At 39.6% G+C, this 17,756-nt stretch overlaps 1 protein-coding gene across 44 annotated transcripts in view; it reads right to left on the bottom strand.

The window, feature by feature from the left end:
• QTMAN (queuosine-tRNA mannosyltransferase) overlaps positions 1-9,364 on the bottom strand; it is a 425,074-nt gene extending 415,710 nt beyond the window's left edge. For 34 of the 44 annotated variants that reach the window (XM_081581728.1, XM_081581740.1, XM_081581771.1 and 31 more), the window contains exon 1: positions 9,330-9,364. The gene's annotated coding sequence lies outside the window, so the exon portion shown is untranslated. Of the gene's footprint in view, positions 1-9,325 lie in introns of all 44 variants that reach the window. The other 10 variants (XM_081581735.1, XM_081581746.1, XM_081581770.1 and 7 more) reach the window with 1 other exon arrangement.
• Between the last annotated feature and the right edge of the window lie 8,392 nt (positions 9,365-17,756).

Below are 17,756 nucleotides of genomic sequence, written 5' to 3'. Positions count from 1 at the left end.
TCCCACTGGAAAACTCTTTAAGTACTGAGAAGCTGACAAGAACACAGCAGCTGATGTGAGATTTCCAAAATTTTAATTTTCCCTAGAAAGTTAAAATTTCATCAGCAACAAATACTGTCAATTGTTTTTCCCTGAAGTGAACAAAAGATCGCTTTGTTCATTTTCAAGAAAATGACTGCCAGATATCTAAGTCTAAATAATCATGGTCTGTCTGGTATTCAGTCTTTTAAGCAAAAATGATATTTCATGTAAAATATCGCTAATTCAGCTTGCAACTCAAAAGAACACTTAAGAGTTTTCTTTGAGATAAAATACTCTGGATATACAGCAGAAGTGCCTTTTGCGTATTTCCTATCTCATCATATATATATATATAATATAAAAACATCACATATGAAATATCAAACATATAGAATATTCAAACATCATGTATAGAATATTAAAACAATGCACTTAAGGATCAAGATTTAATAAAACTAATAATTTTTACTGCTTCATTAAGGACACTCAAGTAAAATTGGCTCTTTTGAGTTTTTGGTTTGGGGTTTTTTTTTTAAACCATGAATGCATAGCAGTGAAGAATATGAAGATTACTAGTAGAGTCCAAAATCACTGCAGATGGTGATTGCAGCCATGAAATTAAAACACTCTTACTCCTTGGAAGGAAAGTTATGACCAACCTAGATAGCATATTAAAAAGCAAAGACATTACTTTGCCAACAAAGTTCCATCTAGTCAAGGCTACGGTTTTTCCAGTAGTCATGTATGGATGTGAGAGTTGGACGGTGAAGAAAGCTGAGCGCCGAAGAATTGATGCTTCTGAAGTATGGTGTTGGAGAAGACTCTTGAGAGTCCCTTGGAGTGCAAGGAGATCCACCCAGTCCATCCTAAAGGAGATCAGCCCTGGGTAATCATTGGAAGGACTGATGTTGAAGCTGAAACTCCAATACTTTGGCCACCTCATGCAGAGCTGACTCATTGGAAAAGACCCTGATGCTGAGAAGGATTGGGGGCAGGAGGAGAAGGGGACAACAGAGGATGAGATGGCTGGATGGCATCAGCAACTCGATGGACATGAGTTTGAGTAAACTCCAGGAGTTGGTGATGGACAGGGAGACCTGGCGTGCTGCAATTCATGGGGTCACAAAGAGTCGGACACGACTGAGTGACTGAACTGAACTGAATTGAGTAGAATCTGGTGTCACTGACATTTAATAGCTACTAAGATATTCAAAGTTTTACCTACTATCACTTTAGTATCAGCAGAGCAAATGTAAAAACAGTGGAAAAGGAAAAAGTTAGTATTACCATAAAGATAGTTCTAACCTAATGGATCCCCCTGAAAGGGTCACAGTGACCAACAGGCTTATATACCACAACTTGTGGACTACTGCTGTCTTAAGAAAACACTGAAAGCTAATGAATGATAATTTGCCATCTTCAAATCCATAGTAAATGTCCTCCAACATAAAAAATACACTAAATACCTGTATGAATTATTTCCTTTTAACTCAAAATTGGTCCAATTTGTTCTGAAAGTGAATTAATAATAATATAAATAACAGTAGCGATTAACATGTAATGACCTCTGACAGGTATTATGGCATTTAATCCTCGTAACTCTATCAATTCTCTGACATTCATGTTACAGATGAGGAAGCCTGAAGTGCAAAGAACTAAAGCCACACTTCCAAAGTGTCAATAATTACCAGTATTTATGGATTCTGGCTTTACTTGTGGCTCAGCTGCTCAAGAATTCACCTACAATGCTGGGAAGATCCCTTGGAGAAGGGAAAGGCTACCCACTACAGTATTCTGGCCTGGAGAATTCCATGGACTGTAAAGTCCACGGGGTCACAAAGAGTTGGACACTACTAAGCAGCTGTCACTTTTACTGTAAGTACTTTGCCTACCTCATATTAGTCTTAACAACCTTTTTATTATCCCTTTTTCCCTTCTTGACTCTTTATACTTTAATACCATTTTACAGATGAAACTTGTAATCAAAAAAGTAAAGTACCGTGCCCAAGGTAACCAAACTGTTAGATCATCTATATTTAAATCCAAGCTTTCCTATACCAAATATCAACATATCCTTTGCATATAAATAGACTGATGGTTACAAGTCTTACATAGTTTTAAACAAAACAACTAAGCAAGGCCTCTATTTGTAATAATTCCTGCTAATTGATATTTCTGTCATAAACTAGAACAAAGTCTACTTCCCTTTAAAATAATATATGATCCAGATAAATAGTTCACTAATTCACATTACTAAACACTTAGCTATGAACAGGACAATGAATCAATACAGATAAGCTTTCTCTTAAAAAAAAAAAAAATACTCAATACATTCAGCTGATATTATTCTAGTATTACAGATGAAAAAACTGAAACCCAGAGAAATAACTAACTTCCCCCAAAGACATGTTGTTCACAAATGGTACAGTCAAAATCAGTCTGCAAGACATCAAAAGAGACACAGATAAATAGAACAGTATAATGGACTCTATGGGAGAGGGCGAGGGCAGGATGATATGAGAGAATGGCATGGAAGCATGTAAATTATCATATGTGAAACGAATCGCCAGTCCAGGTTCAATGCATGACACAGGGTGCTCGGGGCTGGTGCACTGGGATGACCCGGGGGGATGGGATGGGGAGGGAGGTGGGAGGGGGGTTCTGGAAGGGGAAAACATGTACACCCATGGTGGATTCATGTCAATGTATGGCAAAACAAATACAATACTGTAAAGTTAAAAAATTGAAAATAAACTAATTAAAAAAAAAAATCTGTCTGTACTGACCCTGAAGCCTAAACTCTTCAATTACATGGCCTGCATATATTAAAGAAGGCAATGACCTAGGAATTGTTCACAAGGTCTGTATACAGAGCTTGCTGATATCATAACAACTCTAACCAAGGCAATCAACATATGAATCATCTTGTATCTCAAAGATCAAGAGATGAAAAGGAAGCTGGTGCATGCTGAAAATAAAAAGCCATGTTCTAAGGTGCTTTAAGTAAAGCATCTATAGGTAATGTTGAAGAAAGAAATAAAATTCAGTTACAGTAATGTTGAAGAAAGAAATAAAATTCAGTTACAGTAATGTTGAAGAAAGAAATAAAATTCAGTTACAGAGGTGTCAGATGGCACACATTTCTGTGGCTAAGATAAGCCTACCTCAGCTTAAAAACAAAACAACTAAAAAAAAAGCCTAGAGGATAGCCACAGGCTATCTACAGATTGCACAATAACTTTCAGATGCCAGGAACCCAGGAATGCTGCAAACCTCGGTAAACTGCAGCAGAAATCATTCCCCTAAGACACTCTAAAACTCTAATCAATCAGAAAAATTTTAATTTCAAGTTAGAATTTGCAAAAGTCAAGGGTTATGCCCTAATGTTTGTTTCTATTTCAAGGGCTTACAGTACCAACTGTTGCTTAATATTAAACCCCAAGGCAGAAAGGAAAAGAATCAAGGTTTATCCAGCTCAATTCACCTTCACAACTTGTTGTAAGAACTTGCAGAAATATAAACATCTTGAGCTTGGACAGAGGAATGTGGCTTTAATTTCAAACCAATTGTATTCTCAAGGAGTCCCCACACACACTTGACATTTGACAGGAAGGTGACAAAATGGAAGGCTGTGGTGTACCACCTAAAAGGGCAGGCATTACAGGCAAGAGATGAGCAATTACACTTGTCACAGAATACCATATTCTGGATTCCCTCTGTGGCAAAGATAAAAAAATTACAGAGCAAACCTTACCTCCTCCATCAATGATTCCCAGCATGACCAAAAAGAATCAGAATCTAGTAATGTAAAACCAGCTGACAGATATATAGAAAAAAAAAAATCAAGATTGAGGTCATGTCTCTTGACATGCATCATTTACACTAAGGATTCCCTCACTTATCTGAATTAATTTCACATACCTCATTTCATTCAGATAATTGAAGTTTTCCTCTTAAGCGTTGTAAAGTGTTTACCTCAACATAATTAGTAAACTGTCCACTTAAAAATACCACTACAAAAATTACCGCCCCCTCCTCTCTACACTACACATATGCTTCACCATCATTAAAAGTATGAGATTTTGGCCTTCACGGGAAATTTAGTTCAAAACTCCTCTTTAAAAAATTAGCACAAGAAATTCTACAAGAAAAGTTATGGTCATTACCTTTTTAATAAGTGTCTGCATTACTTGTTAAAGACATGGTAATTTGGATACTCAATACATGACTACTGTTCTGAAACCAAATTAAAGGTTTTAGACTACTAAAGAGTTTGATGACTTGCCTCAATACAATAACTGGGACTGTATGGAGAACAAAATCAAAAAGGTCTCTCTTTTTTATGAGCAGGCATTTGAGGGCCTTTTAACGAGAATTTACTCTACAGTATATAATTACTAATGAACAAAAATAGGGCCATTAAATTCACTTCTTTATAGTGTCATAAAACTTCTATTTGTAAGAAATAAAAAAAATATACATTTAATCAAACTCAAGAAAAATGTAAGTGTGCAACAACTAACAATACATAGTAAAAACTGTATACTTTTTCTTCTTAAATGTCCTGCCAGATGACTATGACTAATTTTGTAGGTGGATATGCTTATAATTTAAAATACACAGACTCTCTGGTACTAATGATGGCAATGAAATGTCTGAACTTCTTACATGAATTCTCAATTTCTATATGAACACTGTTTTCCAATACTGATAACAGACTTACTATTGATTACATCCAATCGATATTTGTATATTGTCTATCACCTGCTATGTGTCAGGTACTGCAGAAGTGCTGAGGACACTGTCAGAAACAGCACAAATTCAGTCCCAACCCTCGAGGAAAATAGAGTCTAGAAGGAAAGAAAGATAATGAAAAAACATGCTATGGGCAACTTGGTGGACTAACAGATACTTGGTCAAATGAAACCTCAAAACTGCAAGAAGATCTGGGAAGAAGATCAAACACTTGAAAATAATTAGCTACCACTAAAATTCAATAAAAATAAACCAGTAAGTAACTCAGCTAAGAAGGTAGAGAACCAAGTGCAGAACAGTCAGGAAGTAATGAGTATGTGACCAGGGTGTTCTAGTATCAGATGCAAATGACAAGTTGACCCTCAAAAAAGCTGAAATTATAAGAGCCGAAGAACCCAGCTCTCAGCTGTCCTGTTCTCAGTATCTGACAAGTCAATCCGGTGAGTGTGAGCCTAAGAAACAGAATCAAAGCATCCTGACTCTGCTAGTTCTGTCACTGTTGAAGCAGGACCCCAACCATCCACCATGGATAAGACCAGGCCCCAGTTCCAAGGGAAGAGAGGACAGCAAGGAGACAGAGATGGTCAAGCAGGAGAGTTCTTGAGCAGGCTCCAGACAAGGTTCAGGTCCATAGAGGATACGAAATACACAAAAGAATAATACAAGAAACACATCAACTCTATGGACTATTTAATAGCAAGGAAAGACTGTGGCATTGCTTTACTTTTAAAAATAAATACTCAAAATTATATCCTTAAATTTAAAAGACTTAAGTGTGACCTTCAAGAGTGGGAGAAAAGGACTAGACGTTCTTACTAATTCTTACCAATTGTCTGATTCTATAACCTAACTCCATCTAAATCTATATTTATATTCTACATGCTTTACATATACTTCCCCAAGATGTTTATGGCATGTATTTCAAAATCCTGATGAGTAAAAGCATTTTTCAAAATGAGAATCTCATAGCCAAACTGAGTATGTGCAAATGATATAAGACATCATATCTCAGTAAGCAATGGATGCTCGGGGCACTGAAATAATTGCAGATTTCACTTCCTGAAGGAGCTGAGGATCTTAAGGTATTTTCAGTCTTAAAAATCAGTTCAAAAACTGGGTAGAAAAGACAGAACGGGGAGTGGACAGGCCAGGTAGCCTGGGACTGACACAGGAACCAGCAATGATAGAAGAGAAATTATTTGCTCCCTATAAATTAAGCACCATCATACTCTACTACTGGAGGAGGAAATGGCAACCCATTCTAGTATTCTTGCCTGGAGAATTCCATGGACAGGAGTTCATGGGATCACAAAGAGTCAGACACAACTGAGCGATTAACACATACACAACACATACATACTCTACTATACAACTGTCTTTAGTAACAGTGTCAAGAGAGGGGGAAAAAAGTGCATGTAGTCCAAAGATGATGTCCCTGTGAAGAGTATTATTTATATAACTCAACATATTCAAACAGAAATAACACTATGTAAACAGCCTTGCATTTGCCCAGACATTATTTGCCAAAGCTATTCAAATGGTGGAGTGGTGGTACTTTCCAAAAGAAATACTTGAAAATTTTCCTCATTTTTTTAAAATAAACAAAACATTATAATAATCTATTAAAGAAAAAAAAATTAGTCTAAAAGAAATAGAAAATATAGTGGGGTCTTGGTTTTTTTGTTTTTGTTTGGGGTTTTTGCTTTGTTTTTTTCAGTATATCCATCATAAAGCACATCACATCAGCCAAAAACTGTTTAAAGTATCATTTAAGGACAGCTTATAACGGTAGTCTGAACTCCGAAAGTCATGCTGCTTCCAGAAGTCTATATACTGAAAAATATACCTTTATAAAGTGAAAGGAAGGTGGCCTTAAAATGTGGCCTATGGTAACAATTAGGATCATTCAATTCACAATTTTCAAACTTTGCTCCAGTAGAAAAACTGCATTATTTTAGCTCTATGTGGTGTCCTATCAAAAAGTTTAAGTAACAGTGTGTTTCCCCAATTTCGCAGTGGATAATGTATATTAGAGAATAAAATTCTCAACATTAAGCTTTTTCCTCAAATTTTCTAAAATATTATTAGATACATGCTACCTCGTTCAGTATTGGAATTGAGCCTAACAGAGTATCTGATTCAACACAAAAACGGAAATGAGATATTTCAAGTTTATAATATCATTCATGACTTCCAGACACTCTGCTACCTTCTTAAGTTTGATTAAGCCCAACAAAACCACAAGCATTTACAAAGGACCCACTACACTTGACATGAAGCATACACAGATGAATAAGACACAGTCCATCTTACAGGAAGCCCCCACCAAGGAAAGTGCACACAAGCCAAAAAGTCTATACTAAATGCCTGCAGTAAACACTGGAGTGGGAGGTGCAAACAATTCACCCCAGGCCAGCAAGAACTTCCAGACTTCTGCGTTGAGGACCACTAAGAAAAGGGATGCTGAGGATGCTGGAATTCAGTGACTACATGCGTACAGACCTTTCTTCTTTATTATATCAAGCTTACACACATCATAACTCTAGGATTCTTGAAATGCCAATCTCCTGGAATTGACACAGACTACCTGAATCAAGAATATGAATAAACATTCTTGAAATGAAAATAGTTACTAAATTCAAACAAACTGGAAATTACTGTTTGAATTGGTAAAATGTAAGCACTCCTTAAATATAATTTGTATTTAAATGAGTCCAAATCTCAAACTAAGGCATATAATCAAAATATGGGGAAAAAATTAAAAGTTAGTAATTATTTGGCTTTTAAGACATCAAAATCAAAACAAATTTTGGTACAAAAATATCCATTGGGGAGGTCTAAAGTATCTACTTAAGCGTTCAGTTAAGTCAACTAGTTCTCTTCAGTTCATGTTAAATCTCTTCAGGAAACTTGGATTACTTTCTCTCTGCAAAATAATGACGCTGGATTAAGTTAATAATAACTAACTAATAATCAGCTCCTGAAGTTCCTCACAAACAGAAAATTCTGTACTTCTGCAGTCCGTGAAATTAAGACGTCAACATGGTTTCAAAACAAGAGTAAAGAAGCCTTAACTTCTCAAAGTGGTAATGCTATAAACTTCAAGTTTCCTACCTTATCTCAGTATCAAGGTTCAGATTTTACCTACCCAGTTTTCAAGTTCGTCAAAAAAAGTTTCATGATTCAAAGGGTACTCCTCCCACCCTCTATACTAAAACTGTTTCTTTAAAACAAGATCCTAAGGAAAATGCATAATGAAAGGCAGTGCGAGCTGAGGAGACTATTTCATTTCACATCAAACCTGGGACGCACTAATTAAAATTCAGTATTGGACTTTGTATGTGGGTTCCTACATGAAACTCCCACCATGCTTTAGGTTAAACAGGTTAATAGAATCCAATAAAATGGCTCTATTGAATTATACTGGATTTCTTTGCAGCAGCTCCTTTACCTGACCATTCTGTTGAGCTTTAAAACCAACTTCAGGGGTAGCCCCGAGGAATCAGGGAGAGCCACGGCTCACGGGGGCTGCACTCCGCAACCCACCTCATGTGGAAAATCACCGTCAACGCACGTTTTCCACTTCAAACTGTGATACGGTGGAGGAAAAAGTGCATAGCCTTCTCTTTGAACCTCCCATCACACTGCCTCCAGGCGCTAACTTAAGAATTATCTCGAAGATAATCTAATGCAGTACAGTTCTCAGAAGACTCTAAAGTTACCTTCGCCAGAGAGGGGCGTTGGGGGGGGGGGGGGGAGGTGGGAATCTCGCCCGAGACTAAAGGTTAAATTACTATAGTACTGCAACTTCATTGTTGGGTACGTGTCTGGATTTACAGGATTAATTCCGGGGACATTTCCACCAGTACAGACAAACTGCGTGGATCTCGATTAAAACAAAGTGTATGCTGGATCCTCGCAGGAGGAAGGTGGCGGGGATGCGCAGAGTGAGTGAGGCCGTAAGTCTCCGCAGACTAAGTAAGGGGCTCCTGAGGTCAGGAAAGAGAAGGCGATAATTGGGGCAGACGCAAAGGGTCCTTCAGGCAGGCCTGCGGGCGCGCGGCGCGAAGGACCACCGTCCCGGCAGTCTCAAGATCAGCGAGGAGGGCCCTACAGCCGAGCTCGGGAACCTGGCCCCCTCCTCCCAGCCAGAAGGCGACGCGCCCCCACCCACTCCCGCGGCAGAGCGAAGAGGCGGCAGCGGCGCGCCGAGCTGCAGGAAGCAGAAAACGCAGAACTCAAGAAAAGGGAGTCAGAAAATGGCCAGCGTACAGCAGGACTAAGACGCAGCAGCCCGGGTGCCCGGCTCAGGGCGCGCGGCGGACCGCGGCACCGCCAGCGCAGCGCGTGCGCCCGGGAAGCACGCCGCCCGCGCGGCCCTCAGCTCCGCCCCCCCCTCCCCCGGCTCCCTGCGCCGCCGCCGCCGCCAAAACCCCTCTGGGAACTCCGAGCCGCGCGGCCCCGCGAGGCGGGCGCCTTGGAGCGGAGGGGAGGGGCTGCGCTCCCCGCCTCCCCGCCGGCCCGCGCGGCTCCCCAGCCCGGAGCCTACTCACCTCCTCCTCCTCCTAGTCTCTCCCTCCTGGCCACCGGCGCGGCCCAGCCGGCGACGCGCTGACGCCGGGCCCCTCCCCCGCGGCCGCCGCCGCCGCCGCCGCCGCCGCCGCCCCGCCCGGCCCGCGGCCGCAGCGGCCTCGGGGCGCGTCAGGCGCATGCCCCGCCCACTGGGTCCGCCCACGCGCTCAATACTCCGCCTCCTGCGGTGCCGGGACTCTGCCGGTCCCTGACTCAGCGGCCGCTCCCGCCCTCTGGAGATTACCGCCTGTGGGCTCTCGACCCCCGCACCTCTTTTTACCTGTTCACTGCCGAGGACCTCGCTTTGCCGCCCACCTCCCCACCTTTCCCATCGCTGGTCCGCACCCCTCTCTTCCCCTTAAGGTTTTTAGTACTCTTTCCTCACCCCCTAGTCTGGTTGCAAGCTCTCATGCCTTCTCTTTTTTTTCTAGAAGATCTTCGCTGCTCACTAGGTCAGCCTCAGTTTGCAGTGTCTTGCCAATCCCTTCTCTCCTGGTCCCCGTTTCTCTCCCCTGCCTGCTGGAGCCTCAGGGTCCCCGCACGTACTGGGCTTCTTCCCTGCCACCGCTGCCTGCTGTGCAGCTCGCACCTCCTGAGCGCCTGCTCTGCCAGCGCTTTCTAATTTCCCTCCCTCTGGTCACCTCGGAACCCTATGGAAAGGCTCGCTTCTTCCTTTACCTACATTTTGAGCGTCTTTTCTGTTCTCACTACTCCAGATACTTTAGGTGCAGTGTAGGAGTTAAACAAATGCATGTGCGCGACCCCACTCACCGGAAGAGTCTCTGAAGTAGTTAAAAATCACAGAACTGGGTCTTCCCTCATTGTCCAGTTGCTAAGACTTGGTCCTTCCAGTGCAGGGGGCTTGGGTTCGATTCCTGATCAGGGAACTAGATCTGGCATGCAGAAAGTAAAAAAGGATCCTGAATGCCACAATGATGATGGAAGATCCCAGTTGCCACAACTAAGACCCAGTGCAGCCAAATAAAGTATTTAAAAAAAAAAAAAAATCACAAACCTGAGCAATAGCAGTGGTGACCATCTTAGACTTGCATGGGTCCCATCCAATCTTTGTGCAATAATATATTAAATGACACAATTTCTGTTGGGGATTAAAGTTCACAAATTTTGCCTGTTTTTTTCTCTGCAATCTAACCTCACTTTAGCTCTTTTATTTACAAAATTCATATTCAGTAGAAGAGCACCAGAATCATTTAGATCTCCTGTTTTCTTACCTGTAAAAGGAGGAATGTGTTTCTTCCACATTTCAATTTCCATGATTCCGAATCAAAGGGTTTTGTATTTGGAAAGCACTTGTGGGTTAAATGAGTTAGAAGAAGGCAAAACATGCAAATGTAACTAGAACTCCAGTAACTTCATTTTAAAAACTACAACTTGGAAGAATTGGGCTGTGATGTGGAAATGAATTAAACATAACAAAATGAGGGAAACTGATTAGGCCTTTGGAGCTAGATCCACAAGTTGCTTTAAATTATGTGAGTAAACATTATTATCCTTAAATTGAAGAGTAAAAACTATCTTCCATTCTAAACAAAATCCAGGCTCTATGTAGACCTTTGAAGTTTAAAACCATTGTTGAACTGAACAACAGCATTATAAGCATTTGAAAGCCTAATCAACCATCTGTCCATCCCCTTTAACACAAATTGGGAAACAGAAAACTAAATGCCAAAAGCTGAAAGTGAGTGTTCCTAAAAACACATAAAACTAGTAAATCCTATCCATGGAACAAGTATAAGAAGAACTCCAAAGGCTATGGCTGTGGTTTCACTGCTCTGGAAATCCAGTCTTACAATGTTATAATTAACTTATCTAGTCCTTAATATCATCTGGAGTCTAATCTTTTCATTTTACAGTTTAAGAACTGACATCCAGAAAGGGTAAATACTTACTCAGTATTACCCAGATTAATTGGAAACAAAGCCAGAATTCAAACTCAGATCTTCTGACTCACATATCTGCCAGCATTTGGGTTATAGTTACTAGTCATATAAAGTTATTACACATCAGAAGTCTTTGACTCTGCAGTTTTCCCTACATGGCCTAAGTGATGTATGAAATTATACATGGCGTTAACTAGGAAAGTATTGCTATCAGAGGTCATTTTGTCCCACTGATTTCAACAATTCCTTTTGCATAAGCTCCATCTCACCTGGTCAGGGTTCATCTTTGTTCCAAGCAATTCCAGCCAGGACACTGGGGTCATGTCACAGCCAAACACATTCATCCTTGGAGGTGCCAAGCTGTGCATGATTGTAAGTATTATGAAGTCCCTATTGCCAAGAAAATTACAACATTACTAGGGAAATAAAATATGAAATATAAAGTAATAAATAATTCATAATTAATAACAAAGGATTCAATTATAAAATCCAAATCTTAAATTGGAAATTAACCATGTAGATTAAGGGAAGCCTTCTTAAAAGACAACAAAGGAAAATGTAAAATCTGGATTTGGTTTATAGGAAAAAGGTAAAGGAAATTGCTTGAACAAAAGCACTGGGGAAAAAATAAGCAAGCTGACAATGGGGGAAAGTTAGGAGATGGATGAATCAAAAGAAAAGCTTCATTTTGGAAACAATAGAAAACAAAGGTGAAATGATAGGGTAGAACCATTGATAGAGGACCTGAATTTGAGCCTGAATTTTAGGTTTGATCTAATGGAGTATCATTTTGAATTTGGCAGAGGGAGAGGAGTGAAAATGAAACAGGAGAACATTTGTTAGGTTCTGAAGTAGCAAGTAGAATTTAAAAATCAATGATAGACATAAATGTGACTAAGGAAAAGACTTGGGTTTAGTGATTACAATAAGGAATCAAAGATCAGTAAGAAGTTCAAGATGACTTTAGGGTTGTGGTGTGTCAGTAACAGTATACATAGAACTTATCCCTTAGAATTGGAAGATCATCAGGCTTCAAATGGTACATACAGGCTCTTAATTGCTAGAGAAGGAAGAAAAAATTTTCCCAAGTATACCTTCCTATTCATCACACCCTCATTTCAGAAAAGTTTAGTTTGCTACTCAAATTAGAAGGTAAGAAAAAAAATCTCCCACACTTTCGTGGGTCCTTTGCTATTTTATGGTCGACCTATTTCTATTTCCATTTCAGCCCCACTGATGTAAAAGTGCTCAGTAGTGCAGTATATAATGTTACACTTGGAAATAAATCAATAAGTGTTTGTTAAATACATACCAAATGCTATTCAGCACTCTGCTAGCCTGGAGAGCTGGAAAAGTATAAAAAGGACCTCTGCTTTTCATAAGCTTATAATCTGCTTGGATAAAAAAAGTCAACACACCTGACACAATAGAGAATACATTCCATGGATGGTGATAACAACCTGGATGGACTGTAAAGTGTGTTTATACAGAAACAGTGGGAAACAGAGTTGAATGAATTATAAATGATAACATGGATACTATTCATCATTTAACAAATTTTCATTGACCTTTAAGCATGTTCTAAATTCTGGAGGTAAAGCAGTAAAATAAAAAGTTCCTCCTCTCATGGAGCTTACATTCCACATAGGAGAGACAGAGAGGAACAAATAAATACACTACTATCAGGTAGTAATAATTGTCTCAAAGAAAAGAAAACATGAGGATGTCAAAATGAGTATATGAAAAGTAGGCAAGATGTTTCTAAGGACCATTTAAACAATGGCTTGAATGAAAGAAAGAACCAGTCCAGAGAGGATTTGGAGAAGGGCAGTTCAAGCAGAGTTAGCTATTGCAAAGCTCTAAAGAGGTCAAACTTAGTGTCCTTAAGACTGAAAAAGACCAAGTGTTTCTGAAGGAAAGTGAAAGAGATGAAACAGGAAAGGTAAGCAAATTCTGGTAGGTAAGAAGGGATTTTTAAGGTCAGGTTAAAGTACAGATATTTGGAAGATTAGTCACTCTGGCATTCAGGATTAGAGGAGGGAAGATTAGAACCTGTAAGACCAGATGGAAGCCTGTGTGATAATCCAGGCAGGAGGTGATGTGAGGTAGACAAGGTTGATGGCAAGGTTAGCAAGGAAGACAAAATGTCAAGGAGATCAAGTAATGGGTATTTATGAGGGGTGGTAGGCGGTGTTGGGGGGGGAGAACCCACAGTGTCAAATGTAGCAAAAAGGTCAAGGAGAATAAGCATTAAGTAAGAGTTAGTGACACCACCCTTATGGCAGAAAGCAAAGAACTAAAGAGCCTCTTGATGAAAGTGAAAGAGGAGAGTGAAAAAGTTGGCTTAAAGCTCAACATTCAGAAAACTAAGATCATGGCACTTGGTCCCATCACTTCATGGGAAATAGATGGGGAAACAGTGTCAGACTTTATTTTGGGGGGCTCCAAAATCACTGCTGATGGTGATTGCAGCCATGAAATTAAAAGACACTTACTCCTTGGAAGGAAGATTATGACCAACCTAGATAGCGTATTTAAAAGCAGAGACATTACTTTGCCAACAAAGGTCTGTCTAGTCAAGGCTATGGCTTTTCCAGTAGTCATGTAAGGATGTGAGGGTTGGACGGTGAAGAAAGCTGAGCGCCAAAGAATTGATGCTTTTGAACTGTGGTGTTGGAGAAGACTCTTGAGAGTCCCTTGGACTGCAAGAAGCTCCAACCAGTCCATCCTAAAGGAGATCAATCCTGGGTGTTCATTGGAAGGACTGATGTTGAAGCTGAAATTCCAATATTTTGGCCACCTCATGCGAAGAGTTGACTCATTGGAAAAGACCCTAATGCTGGGAAGGATTGGGGGCAGGAGGAGAAGGAGACGACAGAGGATGAGATGGCTGGATGGCGTCACCAACTCGATGGACATGGGTTTGGGTAGACTCCAGGAGTTGGTGATGGACAGGGAGGCCTGGCGCGCTGTATTCATGGGGTTACAAAGAGTCGGACACGACTGAGCGACTGAACTGAACTGAAGAGCTAGTATAGTTAACAAGAAAACTGTCATGTGTGACCTCCAAGAGAAGAGTTCCCATAGGGTGAGGTGATGAGAAGTGAGGAAATTGAGACTGTAAACTTTGGCTATAAGAATCAGTACTACTCAGTTGTGCAATTTACCTTTTAGGTCATTTACATTTGGGCTAGTATTAAAATTTTAAATCTTTGTAAACACTCTGAGTCAGGTATAATTTTTTGTCTCTATACTGAAGGGAGAACAAACTTATACCATAGAAACTTAGCTTACATGTTTTTCTGGGCCCAAAATCAGTCACGCCAGTGATCCATTTCTCTAAATGTAATTAGAGTTTACTTAAAACTCCAAAGGCATTTTTCACAGAAATAAAACACACAGTCCTAAAATTTATACAGAATGTAAAAGATCCTGGGTAGGCAAAGTAATCCTGAGAAATTAGAGTAATCATTGCTCCCTGATTTCAAACTGTATTACAAAGCTATAGTAATTAAAACAGTGTACTATTTACATAAAAAAACAGACACATATATCAGTGGAAGAGAGGAGGGAGCCCAGAAATAAACCTATGCATGTATGGTCATTAATTTATGACAGAAGAACCAAGAATATATGATGGGGAAAGAACAGACTCTTCAGTAAATGGTCTTGGGAAAACTAACCATTATTTGTACCATATACAGAAATTAACTTAAATGGATTAAAGGCTTGAATGTAAGACCTGAAACCATGAAACTCCTCAGAGAAAATGTAAGCAGTAATCTAAACTTAGGTCTCAGTGATGACTTTATCAATTTGACACTGAAAGAAAATGCAACAAAAGCAAAACTAAACAAGTGGAACTACATCAAACTAATAAGCTTATGCACAGCAAAGGAAATCATCAACAGAATGAAAAGGCAACCTACTGAATGGAAGAAAATATTTGTGAATATTTTCTCATACAACTCAGTAGCAAAAAATAATTTGATTAAAAAATAGGCAGAAGGTCTGAATAGACATTTTTCCAAAGAAGATACACAGATGGCCAGGTACATGAAAAGATGCTCTACATCATTAATCATCGGAGAAATGCAAATTGAAACTGCAATGAGCTATCACCTCACACCTGTCAGAATGGCTATTATCAATAAAACTAGAAATAACAAGTGTTGATAAGGATGTGGAGAAAAGGGAAACCTTGTGCATTGCTGATGGGAACGTATAAATTGGTGCAGCCACCATGGAAAACAGTATGTAGGGTACCCAAAAAACTAAAAGTAGAAGTATTATGTGGCCCAGCAATACCGCCTCTAGGTATTTACCCAAAGAATTATATGAATTTAAACAAGTTAAGAGATACAAAGAACAGACTGGTGTTTGCCAGAGATGGGAGTTGAGAATGAGAGAAAAGGCAGAATTGTTTTTGGTTTTGTTTTTTATTTAAATAAATTAAATTTTTTAAAAAGTTCATTCTTACTCCTGAGATGTGGCAGGAGTCTAAGAGTAGAAAGAAACACTAAGGCAGATATAGTACCATGTTGGTTATGGTTCCATTACTGCCACCTGTCAAATCTAAACCACAGGGCTGTGGGTGTTACCTTGAACACATCACATAACCTTGCTGAACTCCAGGTTTTCGATACTAATGAGGAATTTTTCATATTTTAGCACTTTTGTAAAAAAGAAACAAAGACCATTGTGTGAGATTCATATGAACAGCTATCACCATTCCAGCAAATACTTTCTCAAAGTCTTTCCAAAAAGACAATTTGGTTGAACTAGACAATTTGATTCAGCAACTTGTAAAACAATTAACAAGTACCTTTCTTCCCTGGAAACAGACTAGACTTGTTTTTGGCAGACAGAGTGAAAGAAGCAAGTTAAGCCCCCTTCCTTTGTAGCTCTGCAGCTTTAACATCTCAGGAAACCAAGCCTGACTCTGGCTGAAGTTTGTCTACGCATGCGTTTGCATGCCTTCTTTCAATTGTCTGATGTAGATGGGTAGACTGTGTTTATTTGTTAGGTGTTATTGAAAGATGGCGGAGAAGGCAATGGCACCCCACTCCAGTACTCTTGCCTCGGAAACCCCATGGACGGAGGAGCCTGGTAGGCTGCAGCCCATGGGGTCGCGAAGAGTCGGACACGACTGAGCGACTTCACTTTCACTTTTCCCTTTCATGCACTGGAGAAGGAAATGGCAGCCCACTCCAATATGCTTGCCTAGAGAATTCCAGGGACAGAGGAGCCTGGTGGGCTGCCGTCTATGGGGTCACACAGTCAGACACGACTGATGTGACTTAGCAGCAGCATTGAAAGATGGAATGCTGTTAGCAGTCTTTTTTCTTTGGAATATACTTCATTTAAGGGGGTCCAGTGGGGAGCAGTTAATCTCTTGGGATGGTCTGGAAAGCTTCATTAAATTCAGTGAAGAAAAAGTAAGTATAAGTTTTTCTAAAAATCATCAAGGCATATACTGTGTTTAATTTGCTGCCCCAAATGCTTCTCAAATCAGTAGTGACCAAGGATTCCTAGCGTTAATGAACAATTACCACATTGCTGAAATCAACATCATATTTAGCCTGAAAAGTCTTCTCATTTTTGGTGCTAAAGAGGCCAAAAACATCAGTTAGCCTAGGGAGCATAAAATGTACTCTGTTGATGAAATGATTTCTTTAAATTAGGGTGTAGCTATTCCAGTGCTGTAATACAAGGGAATTTGCTTTATCATTGTTACTTTCTGGCCTAGAGACAGAAATGTTTTATGCTGTGGTTCATCCTGTACCTTTTATCAAGGATAAATTCGTGTTTTTGTTTAAAAACAAAGAAAGTTTACATAATCTCTGCTGATGATTAGCCTTTCCAGTAATTATCTGTTGCTTGGAATCAGTGTCAGCCAACCAAGTTCAGATGGCAAAAAAAATGTTTGATCTGCAGTGATGGGATTTAGAAGACTGTGTGTATGGAAGGTATAGTTATTTATGCACATACAGGGAACATATTTATCTAATTTGACCGACAGTGATTTAATTAATGTTTGTCAAGCATTTTGAGCATGAAAAGAACTATCTGAAAGCTGAGAACTATTACTCATCATCATTTTTCCTATTTGTTAAACTAAAATTAACATACAAATGTGATACTTTTATGGTATCTTTGAGAGATGTGTTCCTATTCTAACAAACTCGTTGGACTACACACTAAGAAAGTCTCATTAAACCTTCAAGGCTCTGGTTTCTGAAAGTCAAGCTTCAAGCTGGTTGAGTATCATCCATCAGTCAGTTTTGAAGCATACAGGCTAAATAAACAACAGTAACAGATTGGGGAAGTGTATGCACCTGCTTATTGAGAAGATGTTAACAGGGGCAAATCTAAAATAAGAATGCATACCGCAACCTGATTTTCAAGAAGTTTTCGTGCATGCCTACACTTAAATTTGCCCATATTATCACCTAATTTTTTTTCTTCTAGTTTTCTCTCCAAAGAATAACAACTGATGAGCATAAA

The sequence above is a fragment of the Giraffa tippelskirchi genome, chromosome 3 (assembly GCF_054371585.1).
Source record: "Giraffa tippelskirchi isolate mGirTip1 chromosome 3, T2T-mGirTip1v1.2.pri, whole genome shotgun sequence".
Taxonomy (NCBI): domain Eukaryota; kingdom Metazoa; phylum Chordata; class Mammalia; order Artiodactyla; family Giraffidae; genus Giraffa; species Giraffa tippelskirchi.
This window is presented reverse-complemented; position numbering and strand designations above follow the sequence as displayed.